This window comes from Bos javanicus, chromosome X (assembly GCF_032452875.1).
Source record: "Bos javanicus breed banteng chromosome X, ARS-OSU_banteng_1.0, whole genome shotgun sequence".
Lineage (NCBI taxonomy): Eukaryota > Metazoa > Chordata > Mammalia > Artiodactyla > Bovidae > Bos > Bos javanicus.
Genome location: NC_083897.1, coordinates 58,790,926 through 58,817,008, shown reverse-complemented (window position 1 = coordinate 58,817,008; position 26,083 = coordinate 58,790,926). Strand labels below are relative to the sequence as shown.

The 26,083-nt window shown below is 42.9% G+C and overlaps 1 protein-coding gene and 1 non-coding gene across 4 annotated transcripts in view; one reads left to right on the top strand and one right to left on the bottom strand.

Moving 5' to 3' along the window:
- COL4A6 (collagen type IV alpha 6 chain) overlaps positions 1–26,083 on the top strand; it is a 338,917-nt gene that overhangs the window by 193,534 nt on the left and 119,300 nt on the right. The gene's annotated exons all lie outside the window — the stretch shown is intronic.
- On the bottom strand, positions 9,991–10,097 carry LOC133243580 (U6 spliceosomal RNA). The gene has a single exon (XR_009735134.1). It is a non-coding gene; the product is annotated as a U6 spliceosomal RNA (small nuclear RNA).

The window sequence follows — 26,083 nt, the reverse complement described above, 5'->3', positions numbered from 1 at the left end:
TAAGGGATTCTTGCCCACAGTAGTAGATATAATGGTCATCTGAATTATATTCACCCATTCCAGTCCATTTTAGTTTGCTGATTCCTGAAATGTCAATGTGCATTCTTGCCATCTCCTGTTTGCCCACTTCCAATTTATCTTGATTCATGGACCTAACATTCCAGGTTTCTATGCAACATTACTCTTCACAGCATTAAAGTTTACTTCCATCACGAGTGACGTCCACAACTGGGCATTGTTTTTGCTTTGGCTCTGTCTTTTCATTCTTTTGGGAGTTATTTCTCCATTGATCTCCATTAGCATGTTGGGCACCTACCAACCTGGGGAGTTCATCTTTCAGTGTCCTATCTTTCTGCTCATACTGTTCATGGGGTTCTCAAGGCAAGAATACTGAAGTGGTTTTCCATTCCCTTCTCCAGTGGACCATGTTTTGTCAGAACTCTCCACCATGATCCATCTGTCTTAGGTGGCCCTGCATGGCATGGCTTATAGTTTCATTAAGTGAGACAAGGCTGTGGTCCATGTGATCAGATTGGTTAGTTTCCTGTGATTGTGGTTTTCAGTCTGTCTGACCTCTGATGGAGAAGGAAAGGAGGCTTACAGAAGCTTCCTGATGGGAGAGAAAGACTGAGGGTGAATCTGGGTTTTGTTCTGATGGGCAGGGCCATGCTCAGTAAATCTTTAATCCAATTTTCTGTTGATGGGTGGGGCTGTGTTCCCTCCCTCTTATTTGCCTGGGGCCAAACTGTGGTGGAGGTAATGAAGATAATGGCGACCTCCTTCAAAAGGCCCCATGCATGCACTGCTACACTCAGTGCCCCCAACCCTGCAGCAGGCCACCCCCGACCCACGCCTCCACCAGAGATTCCTGGACACTCCCAGGCAAATCTGGGTCAGTCTCTTGTGGGGTCACTGCTCCCTTCTCCTGGGTCCTGGTACATACAGGATTCTGTTTGTGCCCTCCAGGAGTCTGTTTCCCAGTCCTATATAAGTCCTGGCAGCTCTATGGTGGGGTTAATGGTGACCTCCTCTGAGAGGGTTTATGCCATACCCAGGTCTACTGCACCCAGAGCCCCTACCCCTGCAGCAGTCCACTGCTGACCCATATGTCCACAGGAGACATTCAAACACAGTTCTGTCTCAGTCTCTGTGGGGTCTCTGGGTCCTGGTGTGCACAAGGTTTGTTTGAGCCATCTGAGCATCTCTGGTGGGTATGGGGTTTGATTCTAAATGAGATTTTGCCCCTCCTACCATCTTGTTGGGGCTTCTCCTTTGCCCTTGGACGTGGGGTATCTTCTTAAAGTCACTCCAGCACTGCACAGCTACCCTTCCAGCACCTACCATCTTGCTGGCACTTCCCTGCCCTTGGACATGGGGTATCTCATTCCAGTGCTGGGCAGCCATAATTCCCAAGTACTATATATGCTAACAATTAATACCTAAAAGAGAAAAAATAATTCCACCTCAAAGGACCTCAGCAGAGATGATTCATGTTAATATACTCCCCCTCTCTCTCCATGTATGTAGATATATCTTTTCAGACTTTTACCGCATCCAAATATATACATAAGCATAATTCCATATTGTGGAAGGCAAAATGCTAAGATGGCTGTTCCCTGCCTATATGCTGTATATAATCCCCTTTTCTTGAGTGTGGGCAGATCTGTGAGTATGATGTGCTATCACTCCCTTAATCAAGTCATATTTTATGGAAAAGGTGTTAGGATAGTCACATCTGTAATCCCATTACATTATATAAGAATTTCCAGCCAACTTGGAAGAAGAATATTTGCATTGTGAAAGGGCCATGTGGCTGGGACCTGAGAGCGGCCTCTAGGGGATAAGAGTGATTCCCTAACAGTCAGCCAGTAAGAAATCTGGGACCTTAGTCTTGAGATCACAAGGCACTGAATTCTGCCAATAAGCAGTGAGCCTGGGTCAGAGCCCTGCTGATGCTGTGATTTCAACCTGGTGAGTGTACTAACTATATTTTCTTCTTGTCTGTTTTCTTGATGCTCTGGCCTTTGGGGCCTGCTGTCTAGGGAGAGACTGGCCCTCTCAGGACTACCCAGGTCTTAAAGATAGCAAATGACTGGCCCAGAAGAGTGCCTTTCATATGCAAACCAACCAATCCAGAGATGGTATCTGAACCACTTCCCTATTTGGCCTACCCTCTAAGAGGCAATATTCCTCTGCCCTAATCATCCCAGGGCCAGGTACCAGACAACTAGTGATAGCTCCAGTAGCCCAGAGCCCACTAAAATTCTTCAAACTAACTGTCCTAAACTTGATTACACTACCTTACCTTGCTGTTCTCATAGAAACTACAATAAAGGCCCTTGCCCATGCTTTTACCACATTTCTTCTGCCACCTGGCCAATCCTGGCACTTCTCATGTGGCCCTCTGTGGTGTGCTATGTCCCTCCTCTTGGGATCTATAATAACAAATTATCTTTTCAATGGCAGTCATCTGATCTGTTGCACTCACTATCCTTGACTGATGATAAAACCTACATTTTAAAAGAGAGACCCGTGTGCATGTGTGCATGCTAGATCAGTCGTGTCCCACTCTTTGTGACCCCATGGACTATAGCCCGCCAGGCTCATCTATCCATGGGATTCTACAGGCAAGAATACTAGAGTGGGTTGCCATGCCCTCCTTCAGGGGATGTTCCCGACCTAGGCATTGAACCTGCATCTCTTATGTCTCCTGCATTATCAGGCAGGTTCTTTACCACTAGTGCCACCTGGGAAGCCCCAAGAGAGACTCTTAGCAGCAGTTAAACCATGCTCAGAGGCCTGGCTGATGGAAGTTGTGACTTAATAAATTTGTTTTGTTTTAAACTGCTAAGTTTGTGGAAATTTGTTATGCAATGATAAAAACTAAGATACACATAAAATTGAGATTTAAACATACTATATTCTTCTCTAACTTGTGTTGTTTTAATATAGCATATATGTTTGCAGAAAGTGAAAGTGAAAGTGAAGTTGCTCAGTCGTGTCCGACTCTTTGCGATCCGGTAGACTGTAGCCCACCAGGCTCCTCCATCCATGGGATTCTCCAGGCAAGAATACTGGAGTGGGTTGCCATTTCCTTCTTCAGGGGATTTTCCTGACCCAGGGATCGAACCCAGGTCTCCTGCATTGCAGGCAGACACTTTAACCTCTGAGCCACCAGGGAAGCCCCATACGTTTGCATATATATAGATAAATAGAAATAGATATATAGACATTCCATTAGAAAGCTTCCCAGGTGGCACTAGTGGTAAAGAACCCACTTGCCAATGCAGGAGATGTAAGAGACATGGGTTCAATCCCTGGGTCAGGAATTGATGAACAGGGAATGATGGACAGGGAAGCTTGGTGTGCTGCAGTCCATGGGGTCGCAAAGAGTTGGACATGACTGAGTGACTGAACTGAACTGAACAGTGTTATTAGGACAGTTTTCATGGGAAGATAGAAACTGGAGGCTGCTTATGCATGCATGGTGTGGCAGGAATGTTGAGGAGGTCTCAAGGAGCATTCCAACCAAAGGAAATGTTATGAGCAGTTTCAAAGAAGGGGATTAGGGTTCCAGGTATGAGCCTGAAGTTGGTAGTTGATGCAATGAGTGAAGTTAGAGCAACAGGGTTGTCACACAGAGGCTCTGATGATGTAAGAAACTGGGAGTCATTCTCATTCTGTGAAAAAAAGAATGAACTGATTTTTCAAAATGATAGCTGGGGAAGATGACCAGAGTGCAACATGAAGAAAAGTCAGAGAAAACTTAAAAGCCAGGGGTCTCACAGGCTGTTGCAGTAAGCAAAGCACGGGGAATGGAGCCTTTATAGGGCAGAGCAATGGAAGGGGAGAGAAGCAGGACAAATCCAGAGATGAAACTGAATAAAAGGCAAATTGGAAAGACCTGTTGGATGCAGGTTGCCAAGCTTTGGGCTTAGCAAGATGGTAATAAGGAATTTGGTCAAAGTGTATCTATTTTGGCATTGTAGTTAAAGGCAGGGTAAATTGATTAATTGGTTCAGCTGGTAAAGAATCTGCCTGCAATGTGGGAGACCTGGGTTTGATCCCTGGGTTGAGAAGATCCCCTGGAGAAGGGAAAGGCTACACACTCCAGTATTCCGGCATGGATAATTTCATCGACTGTATAGTCCATGGGGTCGCAAAGTCAGACACGACTAAGTGACTTTCACTTTCATTTTCAAACTGGTTAATTAGATTTCAAGTTCTCCTGTATCCCTGACGGCAGCTGGATACTAAGAGAATTCATCGACTGTAGGCTTTCGCTGAATCAGAGTGAATGGGTGACAGATCGATTTCACAAGGGAAACATGGTAGAAATGAAGTGGTTTGACAAAATCCGCATTTTCACAGTCTTTATAAGGGAGAGAGCTCCCTTTGGACAGTTGCATCAGGTGAGAACCAGCAATCCCAGCTGCCAATAAAGAGAGCACACAATTTTTTTCCCCTTTACAGACCCCCAAGGTGGCACTTTCTAAGGCTGTGTCTGGTTGTAATTTATATTTTTGGCTCTGGTTCAAGCCTTGGCCTGTGACATGTAAGCTAGTCACTTGTAGCTGGAGCAGCAGATGGTCGTTCCTCCTTCCCTTAAATGGCTCAGTCTGCCCTGGATCTTTAGGAGTGTAAATAATTTACTCTCTAGTCCACTGATCCCAGTTAATATTACTTCTCAAAATACCCCTGCCTGTGCTCTTATATTTACTTATACTTTTCTTGCCAAGGTCTTCTAAATATCCCTTCTGATATTTATTTTATGGGTAGAAATACTGGCCTGACCCAAACTCTGAAGTAAATTGTGAAGGATGGGAGCATCTTTAGTCAGCCCAGTGGGATTTTTAAGTACAACTGTCCCCCTCCCTTGGGGGAGTTTTTTACCAGAAACAACCGTGTGAGATCCTGCTTTCCATCAAGGGTTTATTGGTTAATGAGGCCTGTGGCTGGTGTGGTTTTCCTGTGTTTAACTTTTGGAAGTCTCAGAGACAGTTGCTTGGAATAGAGAGCTGACAGAATTATTGCCCAGCAAGCCTGCTGGCCACAGCCCACAAGACTCCACCAACATCGATGAATTTTATGGCCAATTCAGTGAACAGAGCAAGTATTTGAAGAGGCACATGGAAGAGCTGTTGGCATCCTGTTCTGCTATCTGAAGAAGTCTGCAAGGCTTCTCATTAAGCCATCCTTTTTCTATCTCCTTTTACTCTAGGCTTTGTTGTTCTTCCTCAGCTGCCTGACCAGGGACTCATGGGCAGCAACGACTTCAGGATGAGGTCGCTGGGGTGGAACCTTGGGACTTAGCTCTGCCTCGTTTACTTGTGGCAAAGGGGACCCTTTCAATTAAGAACTGCAGTAACAGAGCATGACCAAATTCCACTTTATCCTAGCATTCCAGCCCTTCAAGCTACTACCACTCTAAAATAGTCCCTTGCATTTGTGTAAACCTTGGAGATTTTGTACTCTCATATATTATCACATTTGAGACTCATATCACGTCTGCAAGTTAACATATTAAATAACTGTCACTATGTAACAAACCATCCCAGAACCCAGTGGCTTAAAACATTTCTCACCAGGCTGCAGCTTTCTTGGGCACAGGCCAGTATTAGTTGGGCTCAGTCATGACTCTGTGGCAAGCCCAGGAGTTACCTGGTTTAGGCTGGGAGTGGCTGTGTTTCACGTGTTCCTCATCCTCCCCCTAGAACCGCAGGCTAACCTGAGCTTGTTATTTTCGTGGTGAAGCAGAAATGCAAGAATGGGTAGAAACCGTAATGCCTCTTAAGGCCTGGCCTCATGATTGTCTTACTGTTATTTCCACATTGTCCAATTTGCCAAAGCAAGTTCCATGATCAAACCCAGAGTCAATGGATGGGAGATGGCAGGGGCAAAGAATTAGGGGTCAATAATGCAATTTTTCACAGGTAGCTAGGGCATATATAACTGCTCTCATTTCATAGATGAGAAACCAGTGACCCAGAGAACTGAAATGATTTGCCCAAGGTCACATGGAAAATTCTAATCCTCTCTGTTTTTTGGCAAGCTAAATTCCATGATCCCATAACGTATGTGGCTAGGTAAAGGTCCATGGCTCTTTTCTCATCAAGGAGGAATCCTGTGGCCTACTCATTTTCTCTTCTCTCTTATGCCCCTGGAATTTGCCTCCTTCACAGTCATCACCATCTACTCTTCCATTTGGACCTGTTTGGGGGTGAAGGATGGATGAAGTTCCTCTATTGAAATACATAGACACAAATTCTCCCATCCCTGAAACAGACATACCAATCTCTCCATTTTTAATAAAAATACTAAAAATTAATTTAAAATATTAGATCTTTAAACTAAACATCCCATGTTAGTTGAACCAGAGTGACATCAAACCTCAATATACCATGGTTCTTTGAAGAATGGGAGGATTATAAGTGTCTGAAATCTGTCAACATGGTTTTTACTAACTCTGAGCTTCACTTAGATGTTAACGGGTTCAGGCTAGCCCTTACCTGACTGCCTTTGTAGAGTTTTTGGTTGCCCTCAAATCGTGACTCTGCCCCATCCTGCCCAATCTGGTCTGGGTAGAATTTTCATCTGAGCTGCTCAGAGCCAGCCTAAAGAGATGTGAGCTGGTATCTTTGATACAGCCTGCAAGATTTTTTCAGGTGTGAGTCTCCATGGCAACCCTGTGTCTGTGGCTTCTGATACACTTGCACTGCTAACTATGGCTTCTGGCAGAGTAAAGGTAGAAGGTACCATCTGACAAATTCTTCTCCTCGGGGTTTCTGACCAACATGCACTGGCAATGTGTTTGCCTTATATGAACCTTCTAGACAGAGGTCTCCATGACTCCAGTCTCTGAAAGCCTCTTCCTTTTCCTTAGCATGGTTCTCTTTTATCATTTTTTTAAAAAATTTGCAGCCTAACTTCCACAGCTGGTTGATATGGCTGTCTGGCTATACCATTCAGTGAGGCTCCATCTAATCTCTTTTGATTCTAAGGGCTAACATGCCTTAGCCAGAGCAACGAGGCAGAGTCCTGATCTCTTTTCCCTTACTTCCATGGAAGACTGGAAGACAGATTACTTGCAGTAATTTCTGGAGGCAGAAGGTAAGTGAGTAGCCTCTATAGTGGTAGAACCAAGAGGGAATGATGGTTGTCCTTGAGCCTTCAGAGATGATAGCTAAACCCAGAGAGAAGTAAACAAGGACAAGTTTGAAAAAAAAAAAATGCTGCTACTCATAAAGAAACTAGGTACATATCTCCTTGTGGTCCCTGTTTATCTTGCTGGGTCAGTGCTAGAGAGAGAAAGAAGCAAAGAAGTCTGGTTAGGAGCATTGCCATAGATATATTTTTTAATTAATTATTTTTTATTTATTGGCTGTGCTGGGTCTTCATTGCTGTGTGCAGGCTTTTCTCTAGTTGTGATGAATGGGAACCACTCTAGTTGCAGTATACAGGCTTCTCATGGTGGTGGCTTCTTTTGTTGTGGAGCATGGGCTCTAGGGTGCACAGGCTTCAGTAGTCCTGGCGTAGGGGCTTGGTTGCTCCACAACATGCGGGATCTTAGTTCCCAAACCAGGGATCAAACCCGTGTCTCCTGCATTGTCTAATGGATACTTAACCACTGGACCACCAGGGAAGTCCTGCCATAGATATTTTGCCTCCCTCTTTGGTACAGGCCACCATTGGAATATTAACAGAAAGCAAGAGGTGGCTGGTAGGGTGGCACCATATGTTATGCTTCCTGACTGGCTTGTCTAATCATTGACCACAGAGTATAATATTAGTAAGTGTGGGATCTTGAGCCAGACTACTTGGGCTTGAATGTCTTCTGATGTGTGACATTTAGTGAATTTCTTAATGCTTAATTATCTCATCTAGAAAATGGGTATAATCCAGCCTACTTCGTATGGTTGTCATGAGGATTAAATAATGTTTCTAAAGCTCTTGGCACCATTATAAGCACTAAATAAATACTAACCATTGTTAACACTAGCTGATGCACATTTTGGATGGGGGCATTTTCAAGAAGGAATTCAGTACAAGAGTACATTGAGACTGTGATATACCTCTTGAGTGCTTCTTTTTCTTTTTCTGGCCATGCCACACAGTTTGTGGGATTTTAGTTTCCTGACCAGGGATTAAACTTATGCCCTCAGTACTGAAAGCACAGAGTCCTAACCAGTGGACCACCAGGGAACCCCCAAGTGTCCCTTTTTTAGTAAACTCTTAAATATAGTAAAAGCTCCCATCACTAACATCTACTTAACCAATATGGTAGATTGAGTTGATGCTTTTCCTTTCTACTGAAATATATACTGACCAATGCTCAGAGCACAAAGAAAGATTATGGGCAGTAAGTCACCCTTCGGTCGACCCATACACTTCTGCTCTCATGTGTCAAGTTGATGCTTACCAAGTTGTTTTCATTATCAGCTGGCACCGTTCATGGAACATACTGCCCTATAGCCAGTGAATTAAATATCATTTCTGTCATATGAGGTCACAAATATATTTAGCTTGATCTGGAAAAAAAAAAAAGATTTAGTTGTTTTGTCACCAAACCCATTTTTGCCAGTTGTACTTGCTAATATAATTAGATAACTTAATGTAAATTTATGAACTATGAATACAAAAGGAAGGCCACTGTTTCCACGTGAATGAAGTTCAGTTCTTTGGAAAGACTTGATAAAGAAAAGTTACTTTTAAAAACCTCTCTATTGTTAGGGGAAAAAAAACCATGAAGCTGGAAAGCAAATGGGATGTATTAGGGATGTAGTTTATGCAAGAAAGAGTCAGAAATTTCAGCCAAAGGACCCACGCTCAGAAAAAGCACCTTGCTTACGTCACATCACCAGATGGCTGAATGAATATGCATTTGTGTGTTTTAGGTTGAAATAAAGTGCTTAAGGACCATAAGTATAACTTTATATGATTCTTCACTCTAATCAATCAAGTACTTGTTATGCAAGAGAGTGTTATATATACAAGGGAGCTTCTACTATATGGCCAATGTATTGTGTTAAGTAGGACTTCCCGGGTGGCTCAGTTGTGAAGAATCCACCTGCCAATGCAGGAGATGGGGTGTGATCCCTGGGTTGAGAAGATCCCCTGGAGAAGGAAATGTCAACCCACTCCAGTATTCTTGCCTAGAGAATCCCATGGACAGAGCCTGGCACGCTATATTCCATGGGGTTGCAAAAGAGTCAGACACGACTTAGCAACTAAACAACAATTGTGTTAACTAATTTATATGCTCTGGGCTTGAAAGAAAGCTCAGTAGAGTCCATTTACCAGCTTTATTGGTGCAAGTTTGTAGTAGGCAGAATAATGCCCCCCCAAAGATGTCCACATCCTAATCCCTGGAACACGTGAACATGCTATGTTATATGCCAGGGGGAAATGAAGCTTGCAGATGGTAGTAATGTTGCTCATCAGTTGACCTTGAGATGGGAAGATTATCCTGGATTCCCTGGGATGTAATCACAAAGGTCTTTACAAGTGGAAGGAGGGAGGCTGAAGGGAGAATGTCAGAGTGATATGAGGTAAGAAAGACTTGACCCAAGTTGCTGGCTTTAAAGATAGAAGGAAGGGGCCATAAACAAAGGAATGCAGGCAGCATCTAGAATCTAGAAAGGCAAAGGAATGGATTTTACCCCAGAGCCTCCAGAAAGGAATACCATTCTGCCAACACTGATTTTAGCTCAGTGAGACATTTTCAAGACTTCTGACCCAGAATAATAAACTTGTGTTGATAAGCTACCAGGATTGTGGTAATTTGTTACAGCAGTAATAAGAAACTATTGTAGACATTGAGCTAAGTTGAAGACAAACAACAAATTGTATCCCCTAACCATCACCACCACCACCACCACCCCCCCTCCCTGTCCTGCAACTGTGCTTATAGGAAACCTAGTCCCTTCATAATTTCAAGTACCATAGACACAGAATTTATACTTAATATCTGGCTCTGGACTTAGAAGCACCATTTTTTTTAAACACTTCACAAATTTACATGTCATCCTTGCTTGGAGGCCATGCTAGTCTTATCTGTATCACTCCAAATATAGTATAGGTACTACTGCAGTGAGCACAGAAGCACCATATTTACTAAGTTCCTACCATTTGCCAGGCAGTATGCTAAATTCTGGGCTTTCCTGTGGCTCAGTGGTAAAGAATCTGCCTGCAATGCTGGAGATGAAGGAGACATGGGTTTGATCCATGGGTTGGGAAGATCTCTTGGAGAAGGGCATGGCAACCCACTCCAACATTCTTGCCTGGAGAATCTCATGGAGAGAAGACCCTGGTGGGCTATAGTCCATGGGGTTGCAAAGTCAGACATGACTGAGCACACACTCATGCATGCTAAATGCTAAGGCCTCATTTGTAAAAATTATTTTTTAATGTATTTGGTGATGCTGGGTCTTCGCTGAAGCATGCAGGATCTTAGTTGCAGCATGTGGGATCTAGTTCCCTGACTAGGGATTGAGCCCAGGTCCCCTGCATTGGGAACAAGGAGTCTTGGCCACCACATCATCAAGGAAGTCCCCACTAAGGCCTCTTCGATGAACAGCATAAATAAAGGATCTGTCTTTGTGGAGCTCTCAGGCTATTTTCATTATGTCTTCCCATTTCAAAACCTATACTTAACAGGAAGGTGGTTCTCAACATCTTCCTGTTTCTTGACTGAGGAATACCTAGTTTTCTGTTCATTTGTAAAACAGAGTGTTTTGGGCCATTATAAACTCCACTCTTCCTCTAATCCTTTTTTTCAGATTGCTTTGGATTTGGAAGTCCAAAATATCTTCTTTCACTCATTCACCCATCCTACAAAGTGACTTTCCTGTATTCTATTGTTACAGTCTTCCAACATAAAAATATCAGCAACAAAACAGTTATTTCCACCAAGGAAAGAGGATGAATCCTTGATGCTCCATCTTCCCACATGACTATGTTCATTGTGAGCTTTCCACTCCATTCAGGTGTTTTCCTCCATCCAAAATGGGGGACCTTATGAACCCCAAGTCTCTCCTATAGATAAGGTCCAGTTCATGCCTACTTTCAACAATAGCCTCCCCAGCCATAGCAGCTCACCTTTGCCTCTATAGTATGCAGTTCTGAGTCATACCCTTGTGCCCCAAATTACTGGTCATTTTGTCCTCTATTACATGTAGTATCTGTGTTTTATTGCCTTCCTTATTGGACACCCCTTCAATGGTTTCCCACTATCCTAAGAATAAGGTCCAAACTCTTCATCGTATAGCACTGTGAGTCATCATGATCTGATGGCCCTGTCTTCGTCTCCACATTCCAGCGCCATTCTCCACACTTCCCCACCATCTGTCTTAGTCTTTTAAAGCTGCTATGGGCTTTCCTGGTGGCTTAGATGATAAACGGCTTCCCTCGTGGCTCAGCTAGTAAAAGAATCTACCTGCAATGCAGGAGACCTGGGTTCGATCCCTGGGTTGGGAAGATCCTCTGGAGAAGGGAAAGGCTACCCACTCCAGTGGCCTGGAGAATTCCACAGACTGTACAGTCCATGGGGTCACAAAGTGTCAGAATGACTGAGCGACTAAACTGAACTGAACTGAATCCCACTCATAAGGGCTCCACCTTCATGCCCAAATCACCTCCCAAAGGCCCCACCTCCAAATACCATCACACTGAGGAAGTAGGTTTCAACATATTAATTTGGCAAATACACAAACAGTTTATAGTACTATCCTCAGCAACCATTCTGATATTTTCAGTTCCTGCTAGATGGTAGTTATAATGATTGTTGTTGTTTAGTTGCTCAGTCATGTCTGGCTCTTTGAGACCCCATGGACTGTAGCCTGTCAGGCTCCTCTGTCCATGGGATTCTCAAAGCAAGAATACTGGAGTGAGTTGCCATTCCCTTCTCCAGGGAATTTTCCCAACCTGTGTCTCCTGCATTGCAGGTGGATTCTTTGCCATCTGAGCCACCAGAGAAGCCCTACAGTATACACACACACACAAATACTAATTAAAAACAATGTTGGCATCTTTGTAGAGTCCAGTCAAAACATACCTTTGTTAAGTCTTAGGCAACTTATATATGAAGGAAGAAATGACGGCAGAGAATGTGCCCTGTGTTTGGGGATTCCCCCTGAACCTGGAATCCTGAAATTCACTCCCATTTCCTTTCCTATCATTTAAATGGTGTTGGTTAATACCATTTAGAAATTTTGCAGTGTTGTTTGTCTCAAGTACTACATAATTTTCTCCATACGAATTAATTGGATATTTTGTAAGATAAACAAGCTAGATATAATTGGCCCTATTGGATAGATCATGCTGTGTGTGCTAAGTCGCTTCAGTGATCTCCAACTCTGTGACACTATGGACTGTAGCCCACCAGGCTCCTCTGTCCATGGGATTCTCCAGGCAAGAATACTGGAGTGGGTTGCCATGCCCTCCTCTGAGAGCTCTTTCCTACCCAGGGATTGAACCCATGTCTGTTACATCTCCAGCATTGGCAGGAAGTTTCTTTATCACTAGTGCCACCTGGGAACATAGAGCGGTGACTCTTAAACTGAATGTGAAGCAGAATCACCCAGAGTGCTTGCCAAATTTGCTAATTCCCAAAGGCAAGCCCAATTCTGATTCTTTAGATCTAGCGTGTAGCCCAGGAATCTGTATTTTTAAAGCTCCTCCCAAGTCACTCTGAAGCCTATTGGCCAGGCTAATAATAATATTAGCTACCATTCATTGATAATTACTGTTTGCCAGGCACTGATATGTTCTAAGAGGCCTTATAGAAAGCTACCAGTATGTAATTTAATCTTTTCCACTAGTCTATGAGGAAGGTATTCATTTAATCCCTCATTTTGCAGATGAGAGAGCTGAGGCTAAGAGAGGTTAAGTAATTTTGCCTAGAGTCACACAGATAATAAATCACAGAGCCTCTCAATATTATTCTAATTCTAAAGCCCTCTTCTTTCCCTTAATTCCAGGCTACTTGCCTCCCCTAAGGCTTTCCTCATTTGTAGACTTCTGGTTCCTTGGTAGGTTCAATGTGCACCTACCTCTCCAATCCTAATGAGAGTTACAATCTGTTGCCTTTAAAGGTGCTTTACAATTTAGTGACTAAGCAACAACAACAATGGGAAAAGCTCTGTCTTCCAACAGTTCTTTGTTCTGCATTTGTGCAAACCATGAGTGTCCAGGAAGAGGCCCCATTTTTTTTTTAATGGCATAAATATAGACATTTATTTACTTATTTATTTTTAAATTTTTTATTGTGGTAAAAGTCACATAATATAAAACATACTCTTTTAACCATATTTAACTGTACAATTCAGTGGCAGTAAGGACATTCACATTGTTGTGCAACTCTTACCATCATCCATCTCCTGAGTTTTTCACTTGTCTAAACTGAAATTCTGTCCCCATTAAATACTAAATGCCTATTCCCCCTCCCTACCCCACCCCTGGCCCCTGGCATCTCCCAATATACTTTCTGACTCTGTGAATTCGACTGTTCTAGGTATTGCATTTAAGAGGAAGTCACTTATAGAATAAAAAAAAATTATGTTCTTTCTGCCCTCCTCACATACCACATTAATTATCAGGTACAGAAGAAACTGCTGAAACTTCTGGCCCACTTGGCCTCTCTTCTCCTCCAAAACCAGGAAGCAGTACAGCAAGAGAAGAGCTTCATTTCTGAAGTTCAAGTGCTCTCTCTCATGTACCATTGTTGTTGTTGTTCAGTCGCTCAGTTGTGTCCAACTCTTTGCAACCCCATGGACTGCAGCATGCCAGGCTTCTCTGTCCTTCACTATCTCCTGGAGTTTGCTCAAATTCATGTCCACTGAGTCAATGATGCCATCCAGCCATCTCGTCCTCTGTCATCCCCTTCTCCTCCAGCCCTCAATTTTTCCCAGCATCAGGGTCTTTTCCAATGAGTCGGCTCACGTACCATATGAAGTATATGAAGTGTGTTTGTCATTCAGTCATGTCTGACTCTTTGTGAGCCCATGGACTGCAGCCTGCAAAGCTCCTCTGTCTGTGGAATTCTCTAGGCAAGAACACTGGAGTGGGTTGTCATGTCCTTTTTCAGGGGATCTTCCCAACCCAGGGATCAAACTCAGGTCTCACACATTGCAGGCAGATTCCTTACCATCTGAGCCACCAGAGAAGCCCTCATGTACCATAGCCTGGGACAGAAGTTCAGCATGCTGCATATGAGTCCTGTGATAAGACAACCGTCAAAGGGTAGAATGTTTATGGAATGTGGATCAGGATATACAAACAAGAACTCTAATTTGGATTTGAGGTAAATACTGAGTGAACTCCCTTTATACTTGGGAACTCCTGTACACTTGATATTAGGAGGTCATACAGAGTCCCTCCATGAGCTCAATACAATAAATTCCTCTGCTGAAGGCTTTCTACTTACATCAGAAGCTGAGGTTGAATGTGTTTCACTTGGTAGTAGAGGTAGCTAGATGAGGGATTTGTCTACTGCACCCACCTCTGGCTTCTACCTTCTCTTACTTAAAAAAAAATGTCCTGGTAAACAGCAATCTGGACCCTTAAGTATGATACTAGAAGCAGAAGCTTGAAGGGTTCTCCATAAGTTGTTTTATTTCTACCAGGCAGGATCTAAGGTAAAGATGGCAAACAGTAGTTTCATGCCCACTCCATGTGTGAGAGTAGCTGCCTAGAACAATATAGTGAATAGAATTATGTGGCCAGTGTTGGGTTCTGCAGGAAAGAGTGCCAGAATTGATTAGTGATGTCTGCCACGAACATTAAAGTTTGCCAGCAAATGATCTACTTTTTTGGCTTGGAGCTCTTGCTTGGGGCTATTAGCTCCTTAACCTGATTGTACACAAATCACAGGAAGCTTTTTAAAAAATACTGGCACCTGGAGTCCACCCCAGATTAATTAAATTAGATTTCTCTGGAGGTAAGATTCAGCTGTCCAAGCATCCAAGGTTGAGGACCACTGCTCTGTACCATCACAGATATACAGAAGACCTAACTCAGTAGTTCTCAAGTGTACTTTCTCCAACAAGGACATGCCAGGCTGGTTGCGTGAGAATTGTCTGAATAACTTGTTAAACTGGAGGTCCCTGGGACCAAATCCTCAGACTTTGAATGTGTAAGTACGGGGATAGGTCTCAAGAATTTGTATTTTTAAAAACTTCACGGTAGGAAGCTGATATGCAGCCAGGTTTGGAACCCACTGTCCTAAGCTCTTCTTTTATTTACTATTACTTATTAATTTTAATTGGAGGATAATTACTTTATAATATTGTGATGGTTTTTACCATACATCAATATGAATCAGCCATACATATACATGTGTCCCCCTCCATTCTGAACTCCCCTCCCACCTCCACCCCACCTCATGCCTCCAGGTTGTCACAGAGCACTGGTTTTGGGTGCCCTGAGTCATATATCAAACTCCCACTGGCTATATATTTTTACATATGGTAATGTATATGTTTCAATGCTATTCTCTCAAATCACCCCACCCTTTCCTTCTCCCACTGAGTCCAAAAGTCTGTTCTTGATGTCTGTGTCTCCTTCGCATGCTCTTCTTAATGTCTCAAATAAATGACAGCTCTGAGGAGAACCATGCACTCTAGGGCAGTGGCTTTCAACCCTGACTGCGCATCAGCATTTCCTGGGAAACTTGAGAATAAGAACAGTTGTTACTGTTGTTGTTGTTTAGTCACTAAGTCATGTCTGACTCTTTGCCTCCCTCTGGACTGTAGCCCACCAGACTCCTCTGTCCATAGGATTCTCCAGGCAAGAATACTGGAGTAGGTGGCCATGCCCTCTTCCAGGGGATCTCCACCACTCAGAGATCGAACCTGGGTCTCCTGCGTGGCAGGCAGATTCTTTACCACTGAGCCACCTTGGAAACCCTAGAGACACCAGTTCTTGAGTCTAACTCCAGATCAATTAAATCAGACTCTCTAGAGTAGAACTTGGATGGTTCTAATGTGTAGCTAACACCCTAAGAATAGCTGCTTTAAGAAGTAGGATGCAGGAACCTCATTTGGGAAGTTCATCAGGTAGATTTCATTTCTCTTTTGCTATGGATTTTGTCCCTGACTTAGTCTATTGCTTTGACTTGATGTTAGGTGGCAGAACCACTTCTGTTTCTCAAACCTTGTTTACCCACTAGAATCTATCATTTATTATGGTTATTTTTGTCTTATCGGTCTTCCTGAACTATGTAAACATTGGCTGCAGTGGCTGACTCATTTTTTTACACAAAGAGCTACTGTGTGTATCTGGATGTTTATAAAATGTAGATTCCAATATCTTCTACTTCCATAAAGAAAAGTTTATGAGGATCATTTTAAAAAATTTTTATTTAGATAATCAAATGAAAATTAGGGTAATTGATGCTTTTAAGAGATAGAGTCATTGTAAAGACAAAGTTGTGTTTCAAGTGAGAGGCCTTTGACGGCCCTCACTGTGAATTAGTAGGAGCAAAAAGATCAGTTTAACTTACCCATCCATGACTGGCTCTTGTAGGGGAGAAAAAGTTTTCCTTCATCCTCTTAGTGTCCTTGGCAGGGTCTAAATTACACTGAGAGAGAGACAGAGAAGCAGGGGAAAAGCATACAAATTACTTTAAGTTTTACATGATATGAGAACTTTTAGAGGGAACTGGAGACAACAAGAAGCAGTTACACTTGTGTTTTAGGCTAGGTTTGATGAAGAGTGGGCAGTTGTATAGAAATATGATAAATTAAGTGATGGCAAGAGTGAACGTTGACATTCTAGGAATCAGCGAACTAAAATGGACTGGATGGGTGAACTTAACTCGGATGACCATTATTTCTACTACTGTGGGTAGGAATCCCTTAGAAGAAATGGAGTAGCCATCACGGTCAACAAAAGAGTCTGAAATGCAGTACTTAGATGCAATCTCAAAAATGACAGAATGATCTCTGTTCGTTTCCAAGGCAAACCATTCAATATCAGAGTAATCCAAGTCTATGCCCCAACCAGTAACATTGAAGAAGCTGAAGCTGAACGGTTCTATGAAGACATACAAGACTTTCTAGAACTAACACCCAAAAAAGGTGTCCTTTTCATTATAGGGGACTGGATTGCAAAAGTAGGAAGTCAAGAAACATCTGGGGTAACAGGCAAATTTGGCCTTGGAATTCGGAATGAAGCAGGGCAAAGGCTAATAGAGTTTTGCCAAGAGAACACACTGGTCATAGCAAACACCCTCTTCCAAAAACACAAGAGAAGACTCTACACATGGACATCACCAGATGGTCAACACCAAAATCAGATTGATTATATTCTTTGCAGCCAAAGATGGAGAAGCTCTATACAGTCAGGAAAAACATGACTGGGAGCTGACTGTGACTCAGATCATGAACTCCTTATTGGCAAATTCAGACTTCAATTGAAGAAAGTAGGGAAAACCACTAGACCATTCAGGTATGACCTAAATCAAACCCCTTATGATTATACAGTGGAAGTGAGAAATAGATTTAAGGGACTAGATCTGATAGATAGAGTGCCTGATGAACTATGGACAGAGGTTCCTGACATTGTACAGGAGACAGGGATCAAGACAATCCCCATGGAAAAGAAATGCAAAAAACCAAAATGGCTGCCTAGGAGACCTTACAAATAGCTGTGAAAAAAAGAGAAACAAAGAGCAAAGGAGAAAAGGAAAGATATAAGCATCTAAATGCAGAGTTTCAAAGAATAGCAAGGAGAGATAAGAAAGCCTTCCTCAGTGATCAGTGCAAAGAAATAGAGGAAAACAACAGAATGGGAAAGACTAGAGATCTCTTCAGGAAAATTAGAGACACCAAGGGAACATTTCATGCCAAGATGGGCTTGATAAAGGACAGAAATGGTATGGACCTAACAGAAGCAGAAGATATTAAGAAGAGGTGGCAAGAATACACAGAAGAACTGTACAAAAAAGATCTTCATGACCCAGATAATCATGATGATGTGATCACTCACCTAGAGCCAGACATCCTGGAATGTGAAGTCAAGTGGGCCTTAGAAAGTATCACTATGAACAAAGCTAGTGAAGGTGATGGAATTCCAGTTGACCTATTTCAAATCCTGAAGATGATGCTGTGAAAGTGCTGCACTCAATATGCCAGCAAATTTGGAAAACTCAGCAGTGGCCACAGGACTGGAAAAGGTCAGTTTTCATTCCTATCCCAAAGAAAGGCAATGCCAAAGAATGCTCAAACTACTGCACAATTGTACTCATCTCACATGCTAGTAAAGTAATGCTCAAAATTCTCCAAGCCAGGCTTCAGCAATACGTGAACCATGAACTTCCAGATGTTCAAGCTTGTTTTAGAAAAGGCAGAGGAACCAGAGATCAAATTGCCAACATTTGCCAGGTCATCGAAAAAGTAAGAGAGTTCCAGAAAACCACCTATTTCTGCTTTATTGACTATGCCAAAGCCTTTGATTGTGTGGATCACAATTAACTGTGGAAAATTCTGAAAGAGATGGAAATACCAGACCACATGACCTGCCTCTTGAGAAACCTATATGCAGGTCAGGAAGCAACACTTAGAACTGGACATGGAACAACACACTGGTTCCAAATAGGAAAAGGAGTACATCAAGGCTGTATATTGTCACCCTGCTTATTTAATTTATATGCAGATTACATCATGAGAAACGCTGGACTGGAAGAAGCACAAGCTGGAATCAAGATTGCTGGGAGAAATATCAATAACCTCAGATATGCAGATGACACCACCCTTATGGCAGAAAGTGAAGAGGAACTAAAAAGCCTCTTGATGAAAGTGAAAGAGGAGAGTGAAAAAGTTGGCTTAAAGCTCAGCATTCAGTAAACTAAGATCATGGCATTTGGTCCCATCACTTCATGTGAAATAGATGGGGAAACAGTGGAACAGTGTCAGACTTTATTTTGGGGGGGGGGGGCTCCGAAATCACTGCAGATGATGATTATAGCCATGAAATGAAAAGATGCTTACTCCTTGGAAGGAAAGTTATGACCAACCTAGATAGCATATTCAAAAGCAGAGACATTACTTTGCCAACAAAGGTCCATCTAGTCAAGGCTATGGTTTTTCCAGCGGTCATGTATGGATGTGAGAGTTGGACTGTGAAGAAAGCTGAGCGCCGAAGAATTGATGCTTTTGAACTGTGGTGTTGGAGAAGACTCTTGAGAGTCCCTTGGACTGCAAGGAGATAAAACCAGTCCATTCTAAAGGAGATCAGTCCTGGGTGTTCATTGGAAGGACTGATGCTAAAGCTGAAACTCCAATACTTTGGCCACCTCATGCAAAGAGTTGACTCGTTGGAAAAGACCCTGATGCTGGGAGGGATTGGGGGAAGGAGGAGAAGGGGACAATAGGGGATGAGATGGCTGGATGGCATCACCGACTCAATGGACATGAGCTGAGTGAACTCTGGGAGTTGATGATGGACAAGGAGGCCTGGCGTGCTGCAATTCATGGGGTTGCAAAGAGTTGGACACGAGTGAGCGACTGAACTGAACTGAACTGAAGAAGTATGAGGTAAGTGTAATAAACTGGGGAACACTTAGCAAGGCCTGTTTGTTCAGATTTTTCTTGGCATCTCTTTGTCTTTGAAAGACAAGGATGCTCCTTTCCTCTAGGTATGGGGAGGTCATCTCTCACATGAGGGTTTTATGACCTGTTTCAGCGGAGAAGGGTAGGGGAAGGTCAGAGTGACCTTCCTACATCTGCTGTTGTCTCAGATTCCTTCAGCTTAAAATATTCATTATGCCAAGCTTCCATATTTGAGGGGTAGCATGCCCTGTACCCCATCACCCGGTTGGTCCTTTCTGAAGCAAATGGAATCTCTCTGATTTCTTTTTTTAGAAGCTAGACAACCATAGATAGAGCCAATCTAGCAGGGATGATCACACCAGACTTGGTAAGCTTTTCAGAATACAGTAGGACTCCTTTTATTCCTCAAAATGCATTTTTGAAAAATTCCATCTATTTCCCCACTTAGGCTTGACTTTCCATCATTAGTGATTAATATACTTGGTTTAAACCTTTCCTCATCAGATCCATGGAGAAGGCAATGACAACCCACTCCAGTACTCTTGCCTGGAAAATCCCATGCACAGAGGAGCCTGGTGGGCTGCGGTCCATGGGGTCGCTGAGTCAGACATGACTGAGCGACTTCACTTTCCCTTTTCACTTTCATGCATTGGAGAAGGAAATGGGAACCCACTCCAATGTTCTTGCCTGGAGAATCCCAGGGACGGCCGAGCCTGGTGGGCTGCCGTCTATGGGGTCGCACAGAGTCGGACACGACTGAAGCAACTTAGCAGCAGCAGCAGCAGATCCATGTTTTCAAGTATAAACAGGGCTAACCCATTAAGTCCCCAATACCTCCAATGTGTACTCTCAGGAAGGAAGAGCCATGATTATCTTGGTGAAGAAATGATACATAAAAGAGAGGTTAAAAGGACCTCACATGGGGTTCCCTGCTGGCTCAGATGGTAAAGAGTCTGCCTACAATGCAGGAGACCTAGGTTTGATTCCTGGGTCAGGAGGGATGATCCCCTGGAGAAGGAAATGGCAACCCCTCCAGTATTCTTGCCTGAAGAATTCCATGGACAGAGGAGCCTGGCGGGCTGCAAAGAGGTCACAAAGGGAGCCTAAGGCTTTGAGGACTAACTCCTCTTTAATGCAAGTTGTTTTTTCCTGCGCTTCTCATTTTAGGAATTCCTTGCAGCGGTAACCTGTTTTAAAAACCAATATGAGTCCTTCAAAGGGATGTTGGGCCCTTACCGCTTAAGAATAAGGGTATAGAGTCCTTCCGGGGGTGGGGGCATGGGGAATGAGACAGGCCTAGGACCTGGGACCCTTGGCTGTAGTGCTGCAATGCTTGCAACTGAACACACATTTCCTCCAGCAACAAAATACAAGGAAACTATGTTGTTGTTTGTGTGTTGTTTAGTCCCTAAGTTGTGTCTGACTCTTTGTAACCCCAGGAGCTCACCAGGCTCCTCTGTCCATGGGATTTCCCAGGCAAGAATACTGGAGTGGGTTGCCATTTCCTTCTCCAGGGGATCTTCCTTACCCAAGGGTCAAACCCATGTCTCCTGCACCCCCTGCATTGGCAGGAGGATTCTTTAAGCCCACAAAGAAACTAAATGGGAGTAAAAATAACTGCATGTATGCACAGTTAGGGTAAATTCTGGACAAAACATAGAAAGAGACCAGAAAAACCCAACTGCCACTTTTGAGGAGCCTGGAGCAAAAGCAAGGGGTCAGGAGCAAAAGCAGGGTACTGTGCATGCCCCCTGCACAAAACACGAGCTAAGGGGTGAGCAAATCACCTAAGCCACCCTTCCAACCTGACCCTTGAACATACCCCTACCCTCATCCCGTATAAGGAACAAGCTTTCCCCCCATCCTCAGGGAGCAAGCAAGCAAGAGAACCTGCTATTTCTTCTCAGTCCCCTCCTGCTGCAGCAGGGGCCCAATAAAACCTTGCCTGAAAAAAGAAAACTGACGTGAGTCCTTTGAGAAACAGTGTGCTGGGACCCAGCCATCGCTGTAGCCCCAGCACCTGGTTCAGGGTAGTTGAGGGAATGGTAGCCAATGAAAATCTACCATCGCAGAACTACCATGGGAGGTTTTGGATCCAGCCTTGGACGCAGCCAAATGAGTCCCAACAGCCAAACTTTTGGAGGACAGCCTAATAGTCCTTGTAAACAAGACCATTTCCTTTCCCCTCTGCCCATGGAACAGGACCCAGTAAATCCCTCGCTGGTACAGTATCCCCATCCATGTGCTCAGAGAATAGACCATTGTATTTTTGCCAAGAGCTGGCTATCCAGTGAATAATCTGTTCCTATACATTAACACTCAGTGCGGAGTATCCTAGGACATGTTTATACTCAAGAAAGGTTAGTGTTAACATTGTGTCAAGGGATTAATCTCTTTTAATTGCAAATGTCAAGAATAAACCCCCTTCTTTGGGGCCTAGATGTATGACTTTGCTAAATATTTATAGATAACTTGGAATGTTTACTCTTCATTCTGGAGCTAGGTATTTACTTCCACAATTGCATACTCTTCCCCAACCTCCTACCCCATTCAGTGTTCTACTGATGTTTTCTCTCTATAAGGAGCAACAGGGAGATAATGGGCATACCTGGCTACTGGAATAGAGCTACTGATATTGGGGGGAGCTGACCCCAAGCTAGTAGTGTAACCAGAAAAATACTATAGGTATATTACCAGGATCATGGAATGAGGAGAGGCCTCAGAATCAGGAATCCTGGATTCTAGTCCCCAGTCTGCTATCAATTAGCTGTTTGACCTTTGCTGGGCCTCAGTTTCCTCATCAAGAAAACAAAAGAGATGAATTTGAATTTTTAAAACTTCTTCCAGCTCTGAATCATCATGGAAATGCTCTCTAAGCCATTTTGAAAGCCCTACCCACTCCAGGTGTGATACTCAGGCCCTCTGGAGCAGAGCCATTCTACAGAACTTTCTGCCATGATGGAAATGTCTAATAAGGTAGCCTCTTCAGTTCAGTTCACTTCAGTTCAATCGCTCAGTCATGTCTGACTCTTTGTGACCCCATGGACTGCAGCACTCCAGGCTTCCCTGTCCATCACCAACTCCCAGAGTTTACCCAAACTCATGTCCATTGAGTCAGTGATGCCATCCAACCATCTCATCCTCTGTTGTCCCCTTCTCCTGCCCTCAATCTTTCCCAGCAACAAGGTCTTTTCAAATGAGTCAGCTCTTCGCATAAGGTGGCCAAAGTATTGGAGTTTCAGCTTCAGCATTAGTCCTTCCAGTGAACACCCAGGACTGATCTCCTTTAGGATGGACTAGTTGGATCTCCTTGCAGTCCAAGGGACTCTCAAGAGTCTTCTCCAACACCACAGTTCAAAAACATCAATTCTTCGGCATTCAGCTTTCTTCACAGTCCAACTCTCACATCCATGCATGACCACTGGAAAAACCATAGCCTTGACTAGACAGACCTTTGTTGGCAAAGTAGTGTCTCGGCTTTTTAATATGCTGTCTAGGTTGGTCATAATTTTCCTTCCAAGGAGTAAGTGTCTTTTAATTTCATAGCTGCAATCACCATCTGCAGTGATTTTGAAGCCCAGAAAAATAAAGTCAGCCATGGTTTCCAATGTTTCCCCATCTATTGGCCATGAGTGATGGGACCGGATGCCATGATCATAGTTTTCTGAATGTTGAGCATTAAGCCGACTTTTTCACTCTCCTCTTTCACTTTCATCAAGAGCCTCTTTAGTTCTTCTTCACTTTCTGCCATAAGGGTGGTGTCATCTGTATATCTGAAATTACTGATATTTCTCCCAGCAGTCTTGATTCCAGCTTGTGCTTCATCCAGCCCAGCGTTTCTGATGATGTACTCTGCATATAAGTTAAATAAGCAGGGTGACAATATACAGCCTTGACATACTCCTTTTCCTATTTGGAACCAGTCTGTTGTTCCATGTCCGGTTCTAACTGTTGCTTCCTGACCTGCATACAAATTTCTCAAGAGGCAGGTCAGGTGGTCTGGTATTCCCATCTCTTTCAGAATTTTCCACAGTTTATTGTGATCCACACAGTCAAAGGCTTTGGCATAATCAATAAAGCAGAAATAGATGTTTTTCTGGAACTATCTTGCTTTTTGATGATCCAGCGAATGTTGGCAATTTGATCTCTGGTTCCTCTGCCTTTTCTAAAACCAACTTGAACATCTGGAAGTTCACAGTTCACGTATTACTGAAGCCTGGCTTGGAGAATTTTGAGCATTACCTTGCTAGAATATGAGATTAGTCCAGTTGTGTGGTAGTTTTAGCATCCTTTGGCATTGCCTTTCTTTGGGATTGGAATGAAAACTGACCTTTTCCAGTCCTGTGGCCACTGCTGAGTTTTCCAAATTTGCTGGCATATTGAGTGCAGCACGTTCACAGCATCATCTTTTAGGATTTGAAATAGCTCAACTGGAATTCCATCACCTTCACTAGCTTTGTTCATAGTGATGCTTCCTAAGGCCCACTTGACTTCACATTCCAGGATGTCTGGCTCTAGGTGAATGATCACATCATCATGGTTATCTGGGTCATGAAGATTTTTTTTGTATAGTTCTTCTGTGTATTCTTGCCACCTCTTCTTATTATCTTCTGCTTCGATTAGGTCCATACCATTTCTGCCCTTTATTGAGCCCATCTTTGCATGACATGTTGCCTTGGTACCTCTAGTTTTCATGAAGAGATCTCTAGTCTTTCCCATTCTATTGTTTTCCTCTGTTTCTTTGCACTGATCACTGAGGAAAGCTTTCTTATCTCTCCTTGCTATTCTTTGGAACTCTGCATTCAAATGGGTATATCTTTCCTTTTCTCCTTTGCTTTTTGCTTCTCTTCTTTTCACAGTGATTTGTAAGGCCTCCTCAGACAGCCATTTTACTTTTTTGCATTTCTTTTTCTTGGGGATGATCTTGCTCCCTGTGTCCTGTACAATGTCACAAACCTCCGTCCATTGTTCATCAGGCACTCTATCAGATCTAGTCCTTTAAATATATTTCTCACTTCCACTGTATAGTTGTAAGGGATTTGATTTAGGTCATGCCTGAATGGTCTAGTGGTTTTCCCTACTTTGTTCAATTTAAGTCTGAATTTGGAAATAAGGAGTTCATGATTTGAGCCACAGTCAGCTCCTGGTCTTGTTTTTGCTGAGTGTATAGAGCTTCTCTATCTTTGGCTGCAAAGAATATAATCAATCTGATTTTGGTGTTGGCCATCTGGTAATGTCCATGTGTAGAGTCTTCTCTTGTGTAAGAGAAACCCAAGTAAGACAGTAGGCATTGAGAGAGGGCATCAGAGGGCAGACAGACTGAAAACACAATCACAGAAAAGTAGCCAATCTGATCACATGGACCACAGCCTTGTCTAACTCAATTAATCTAACTCAATGAAAGGTAGCTTCTAGCTACATATAACTATGGAGCATTTGAAATATGGCTAATGTGGCTGAGGGACTGAGTTTTAAATCTTATTTTATTAAGTGTAATAGCCACATGTGATTAGTAGCTACCATATAGGGCAGCAGAATGCCAGACAATTAGCAGTAGTATTGGCTTGCTTCTTACAGAAGACCATTATCTGTGCTAATGATGGCTTCTAATTTAGAGAAGATTAAAGAAGTGGTTGGTAAACACTGCTCAGTTGGAATGCTCTTTCTTTGATGTAGAAGGTGGGATACAATCAAATATCCTTAGATGTGTTGAGATTTTCAAAATGTACAACTCCTGAGTTCTTATTAGTTCCACTAAAAAGTGACAAGCCATTGAACTAATTTCCTCTTTTTTTCTGTCTGAAATGTTAATATGCTTTTAGCTGCACTTTGTTAAGCTGGGGAAACAATATGAGAGTAGGGCATTCTGAGACATCACAGCAGACTGCCCAGAATCAACTTTCATCATTTCACATTAAACATTTTTTATATCAAAAAAGTGCTTGCTTACTTAATTCTCAAAGTGTTTCTCTGCCATTTAATAGTTCACTGTTCTATGTTTCATAGCCTTGGCTGCAGACAGTTAGTCATCTGTCTGAATTAAAAACAGTGGCAGCTCTGCATTGTACAACTTATCAAGTTGAAAACCAGCTATGGCTGTTCTTGGACTTGTCTTTCATGCTTCCAAATTTACAATATTTGTCTCTATATAGCAAATAATATCAAATATTAGTATTAATTATTGCTAAAACTACTATTAGGAGTAGTAATAACTAAGTAATAATAAATGTTAATAAGAAAGTAATAATTTACTCTCATTGTTCTTATAGAGCAAATAGCATTCATGATAAGTCTTGGGGATATTTGAAAAAACACTAAACTCCAGTTCCATGGACTAGTTAGAATAGAGGTTTCTAACAAATATGATCCAGTTGCCCAAGTGATATTATCTGTGCCAGGGTTGGTAAATCCATGGCCTGAAAGCTAGCATTTCCCACCTTTGTCTTTGGCTTTCTTTCCTGCTGAACTTGAATCTAGTCTCAGAATTCTTCTCAACAGTGTTCTAGGCAGCCAGTATCAAACAATCAAGGCAATTA